The sequence below is a fragment of the Mytilus galloprovincialis genome, chromosome 1 (genome assembly GCF_965363235.1).
Source record: "Mytilus galloprovincialis chromosome 1, xbMytGall1.hap1.1, whole genome shotgun sequence".
In the NCBI taxonomy this organism is placed as follows: domain Eukaryota; kingdom Metazoa; phylum Mollusca; class Bivalvia; order Mytilida; family Mytilidae; genus Mytilus; species Mytilus galloprovincialis.
The window spans coordinates 115,902,774-115,909,520 of NC_134838.1; the positions used below are offsets into that span (position 1 = coordinate 115,902,774).

At 34.7% G+C, this 6,747-nt stretch overlaps 1 long non-coding RNA gene across 1 annotated transcript; it reads right to left on the bottom strand.

Moving 5' to 3' along the window:
• Positions 1–419: 419 nt before the first annotated feature.
• Positions 420–2,729, bottom strand: LOC143053001 (uncharacterized). Its single transcript, XR_012971320.1, has 2 exons — positions 2,391–2,729; positions 420–2,198 (listed from the first exon to the last, which is right to left on the bottom strand). It is a non-coding gene; the product is annotated as an uncharacterized LOC143053001 (long non-coding RNA).
• Between the last annotated feature and the right edge of the window lie 4,018 nt (positions 2,730–6,747).

A 6,747-nucleotide genomic window follows, 5' to 3' on the forward strand; every position in this document is an offset into this window, starting at 1 on the left:
CCAAAATGTTGTAAATAAAAAAAAAACAAGAAAAAAATATCTCACAAACAGGCTTTGAAAATTTTGACAAATTGTTTACAAACCAACAATACACCAAATATTGATACTGCATTCCTGTTGGTAAATTTGCATATGCATGCTGTGATTAACTTGCAGAACAAAAGTGTCCAAACTTTGTAGAAAGACCACAGACAAAGATTCCTCTTTTTGTGCTGATCGATGACCATGATTTGGTGTTCGGCAGTTTCATGGTACATATATTACGTTTGCTAGATACCGGCAAGCGAGAAGGGGCTGGTGTTTTCCAAAAATCGCCTATTTGTTTCCGAGCTTAAATCTATTTTGATTATACTAGTTTACTAGTTAGCTATGCCCTCCTGGAAATATTCAACCTAAAATAAAATAGAAAAGACAATACGAAATAGAAACATATTTTATTTGAATCAAACTATAATTGATGCATGGTATCAAATAATCCTTGCAATCTCTTTTCCATCTTACTGTCTCTATACCAGTTTCCCTAACTACTGAAAAGACTATTAGGTAGGAGATACAAGAAAACAAAAACAATGAAACAAAATTCCTTTATTTACAGGTTATACCTAGTAAGAGGCTATCGATCTCTATTATTGTGGATTTTTGATACGAAACACAAACATAAATTACATCTCATAAATATTTAAGTAGGTTTTCGATGTCCTTTTCCCTTGATTGAGGTGCATACATCGTGTCATAGACTGTGATTGTCTTTCCATTGCGGTTAGAAACACATAGTTTACTTTGGTCTAATGAGAAACATATTGCAAACGGTCCATTTATAGCATCCTCTTTTGACAAAGGTACATCCAAGCTGATTCCGTCTGAAGATAAACGATGAACATTATTGGACCGATGACCAGCGACATAAAGGTTGCCACGAGTGTCTGTAACAATATTTCTAGGACTATCTAAGTTCGATACATCTTGACAAAACACGTGGCGACCATCGGGTTTCATGCAGTAAACATAAGTACAATCCGAATAATAAAAATCCCCATTTTCTCGTGGATGTATATAAAATACACTAATGCTAGGTACAGTTATTTCACTTAATTTAATACCGTCGGTATCCAATATTTGCAAGCTGTTCTTCCCACCAACAATAATTCTCTTGTCAATTGTTGCGATTCCATAAACTCGCCAATTAAATTTGACCATTTTACCTGCTACCATACTGTTCGTGTTGATAAACTGAATTGCATACAAGATTGGCAAAGTTGCAACAGCTTTGCCTTCTCTTTCGCGCGTGATTGCTACGTCCCATGGCTCACCAGTCAGTTTACAATCTTGCAAGTATTTTCCCTCCAGAGTGGTGATGATAATATTGCATTTCCCGCCACCACACAATAGCAGACGGTTGTCGTCTGTAGCTGCAATACCAGTTATCATAACATCTTGCTTGACGTTTACATCAAATTTATAACTAAAATCAAATCCCTGTATAAAAGACTCTCTCTGTTCTACTTCTTTGCTATGTTTTTCATCCATGTTAAATGATGTTTTGGTATTTGAAGATAATGATAAAGACCCAAATGAACCAATACTATCCAAGATGTCTCCGTTTTCTTGAAATACTAATGATATCGTGCCAGTTCGAGATTTCATATGTAAAATTCTTTCTTCAATGCCAATAACGTATTCCTTGATAATATGGGCCGCTAGAAAGGTTTGCTTGTCTGTACCATTTTGTTTTTCGAATTCTATTTGCTCTCTGTGAGATTTCACTAAATCAGCGGTTTGTTGGAGTTTTCTTGACTCCCTTTCTAGTTTGGATTTTCCGGATTGTTTAAGGTTTTTCAGTTCGTCATATAATTCTTTTTCAATAACGTTCAAACGTTCTGTGACTTTTTGCCTGAGTCTAGATACCGTATTCCGAATAGCAATATCCTGATCATCTATTTGTTTTATATTTTGTAGCTTCCTCTGTCGTATTCCATCAAGTGACTGTTGTATATTCTCCAGCTGTGACAGAAGGTCGCTGATACTTCTTGATTCTTTGGCACCTTTAGCGGCGATGTCTATTGGAATAATATTTGCGCATGCACGGTGGTTATGGGTCATACAATTTTGACAACAGATAGCGTCGTGGAATAAGCAGTGATACTCAAGTCTCTGATTGGTATGTGTCTTGCAGAACTGGCTGGATAATTTCATCAAAGCTGAAAAAAAGAATGCATTAGAAAATAAGATGTACACATTAGTATATAACAAAACAATCTTACCATAAGTGTAAAGAAATAAAGTCATGATAAAACATGATTGGGATCAGCATATTTCACATACCTGGTGGCTTCTTATTAACGCAAACATTAAAAAGAAAGGAATAATAAAACAAGAATAGCTAAACTTACTGTATCAAGCCATTTTTATATAGGAACCGAGTCTTCTCCGTCTACCTTGTGAAATATTTCTATCAATATTGTTTTGTATGATGTGTATAATTTTTTAATGACTGGGTTTTAAGTTAATGCGACATTTTTAATTTTTGAAGTTGTATACAATGGAATTTAAGAGGATTAGGTGTTGTGTTAATTGGAGCTATGCCAGAATTAAAAATTATGTTTTAAATACTTTTAAACTTCATACAATGATATACTTTTGTTTGCAATTGACATTTTTGTATTACATTGGTCGTATGGTATAATCTTTTAATTTAGTTCTTTTCTATTATCTACTTCTCGGTTTGAAAATTTCTTCTCATCTTACACGTAGGACTTTTTAGAAAAATGTAAATCAAAGTTCAAACAACCTCATTAATAATGAAATAAAACAGAAATGTGAAAAATGTCTTTGGTATTGTGAATAGATTATTTAGATCTAGTACATTTATGTAACATATATAGTGTGACAATGGTAACATTTTGAAGCCAGTTGAAAGGGACAGTCAGATTTCTAAAACAAAGAACAAGATAAAACTCATACCACATCTTCTTATTTATAAAGCCAACGACATTTGAAAAACAAAACAAATACTGAATACAAGAACAAATAGAAACCCATAGCCATGACATACAATGAGATGAAGAAAAACACAAATAGTATGCTTTTTGGTATATTTTAGTGGATCATATGAACATGTGTGAGACGTCTCGGTGCATGCATAACAATAAAAGAGGGGCGACAGATACCACAGGAACAGTCAAACTCATAAATCGAAAATAAACTGACAACGCCATGGCTAAAAATGAAAAAGACAAACAGACAAATAAAAGTACACAGAAATAACATAGAAAACTAGACTGAGCAACACGAACCCCACTAAAAAACTGGGGGTGATCTCATGTGCTCCGGAAGGGTAAGCGGGTCCTGCTCCACATGTGGCATCCGTCATGTTGCTCATGTTATTACACACCCGGTAAAAAGTCTCATTCGTTAGGTCAAATTCATGAAAAGGGAAGGGGATTGTAGTTACGACGTAAGAAACATATCCGATATCATCTGCGAAATGGATATATTATAACGGTCAACCAACTCGTGATGGCGTCCGTAAAATTTACGAAGGTATGATTTCAAATTCACAATTAGAACTCTTGGTTTAATAGCTTCCTTGAGAGTAGCAACCTTCTAACAAGGAAATCATGATATGACATACAAGTGCGGGGATATCGTATCAATTGGGAGATATATATACTCCCGACCGTATACAGGCGCTACTGGAATGTTGCTACATAGAAATGGAAAGTTCACAATTGGGATGTTGAAATCATCTCGTGTGTCGTAAAGTTTTGTTTTCAACCAACCCTCAATGTCAATTTCTAGATGTAAGTCAAGATGTGAGGCAATCTCAACTGTATCTGTTGTATCGTTTACCTCTAGTTCGATGGGATAGATGCGTTCAACATAGTCACCAAGTTTTGAATTATTTAGTGAGAGAACATCATCTATATAGCGGAAAGTAATAAACTTGAATGCGACCTATGGTACTTACCTGGGACAGGTGTCGTCTTTGCTAAATCGATGTCAACAATACGATGTGACAACAAAGCTTTCATTGACCTATGGGAATCATAACAGGAGGAACATAATGCTTCATCACACTCAGTACACCATTTCACTGCAGGAACGCAAAGACCTTTTCTGTGGCAGGGTTCACAAGATGTCATTGCCTACAAACAAACAAATTATAACAAGAAATAAGACAAAAGTATGCTGCTTTACGATATTGTCTGAGTATTCAGTTGAGTACCATAATGCAGTTAACCTGGTCAAGCAAGTCGGAGCCTTATTGTTAGCATTTGGTCTGCAGTTATATGTCCATAAATCAAGATTGCTAGAATGGTAAAAAATTGTACTTCATTTAAATCGCCCATCAGTTTGAGAAAAATCATTTGTGCTAGGATTTCAACAAATATTAATATACATGTATATAATCATAATAGTCTATACCAAATAGATTCCATCGAATCTATATAGATTATTTGTCTTCTATTTTTTTTTTATTTTAAATGTTCGTGGTAAAACCAATTACGATGTGTACCTATGTCCTTCATTTCTCGTAAAATTCTGAACTTCTTTAATTTATAGAACAGAAAATGACAATAGCAACTTCTTCCCATTCTCCTCCCCTCTTCCGAAATTCAAAAACAAAAATAATTATTAATCCACATCCCCCACATCATTATCATCAGCAACAGTACTAGTATATGTTTCTCTACTGTATACACCTTTATTCAACCAGATAGTTACAAGACTGTTTCCCCTTTTCAGTAAGTACTTTAATTAACCTATATTAGTGAATATTGAAATATCCCATTTGAAAACTAAAACTCAAGAACACGCGCAGTGTCTGCAATTATATAAACATGTACTTTCATACTTACTTTCAGTTTGGCTTCAAGTTTGCCCTTCAATGTGTATATCAACGTTTCGATCCTTACTAACGTGCAGGGTTACAATATTGTTTGGTTTCCATATCTCGCCAAAATAAAGAGTGAACATATCAAATTGCAGATTAGCTATAGAGAAGTCGCATATCACATATACCCAATGTGTATTTAATTCGATAACCATATATATAAAGTAAATATTAATTGTAATTGTTTCAATGGTTTTAAGAAACGTTGTCTGGATGTACAGTGTGTCAAATACAAACCGTGACATACATATTTCAAATCTGTATGTCGACTTCAAATTTTGTTAATTTCGATTCGGCTGAACGCTAAATATTTTGAATTTTTAAATGTTTTCTCAAATTAAGATAAATTCAAAGACATTTTATGTAAGTAAAGGGTCACATGTAGACATAAAATGTAATATATTTAATTTTTGCAGACGAATAAAATGCACGCCAAAAAAAATGTCTTCAGGAATTTATATAAGACAAGTATACAGCTTAAAAAAAACCCACCGTCGTCTTACTTAAGTTGTTTGATCATCCAGTGGAACACGATTAGTTTATATCATCGATCATCCAGTGGAAAACGATTAGTTTATATCATCGATCATCCAGTGGAAAACGATTAGTTTATATCAATTTCTGGAGGATTCATTTATTTTTATTCTGATTTTGTTTCACATTTCAAGCGGCTAGTAAATACAGAAAACTATTTTTGGGGGTATTTCAGATATTTTATCTTTTTACACTTTCATTTAAATAGGCACCCATTTACTTGAGGAATGGATCCTCTTTTTTTCCATTTTATCTCTTTGTTTTTGGAAAAACTCTTCAGTATACTTTATAGATATAGGAAGATGTGGTGTGAGTGCCAATGAGACAACTCTCCATCCAAATAACAATTTAAAAAAAGTAAACCACTATAGGTCAATGTACGGCCTTCAACACGGGGCCTTGGCTCACACCGAACAACAAGCTATAAAGAGCCCAAAAATTACTAGTCACGGTAAAACCATTCACTGAACGGGAAAACCAACGGTCTACTCTATATAAAATAAACAAACGAGAAACGAGAAACACGTATAAATTACATAAACAAACGACAACTACTGTACATTTCAATATACTTTAACATGTTTCTCCTGTGTAATGTGTTCTTGGCTTTATCCTTACGATATAAAAAAATAACAGTATCTTTGAATTCCAAAAACTGACTGCTTGGTGTAGGATCTCGCTGTTATGTATTCGCACAACCTCACGGTTTGAAGTTAAACGAGTCACTCTATAACCTCTAGTAAGGAATTCGTATAGTACTATTTGATCCTTGATTGAATTGCACAATCTTTTCAGTCAACTTTTATCGGATATAAAATTTCATTTTCATCTGGGACCTATATCAGACTCATATCATGTTAAGTCTAAGTTTTCATGATGATTGATTGGCGCCATTAGGATTTTCGATATCTCAGTAGCATGGGTTCGAATCCCGGCGAGGGAAGAACCAAAAATTTGCGAAAGCAAATTTACAGATCTAACATTGTTGGGTTGATGTATATATTATAATATAGCACCCATTTAAGGTGGAGGAAAGGTAACACACTTCCAGCGAAAGCTCTTTTTTTGAGAGCCCAGGTGGTCGTGTGGTCTAGCGGGACGGCTGCAGTGCAGGCGATTTGGTGTCACGATATCACAGTAGCATGGGTTCGAATCCCGGCGAGGGAAGAACCAAAAATTTGCGAAAGCAAATTTACAGATCTAACATTGTTGGGTTGATGTTTAGACGAGTTGTATATACATTATGTACACAGCCATGTATCACCATAATTGATGGCGATCCGATGGATACATCTGTTGTAGAGTTGTCACTGACTCAG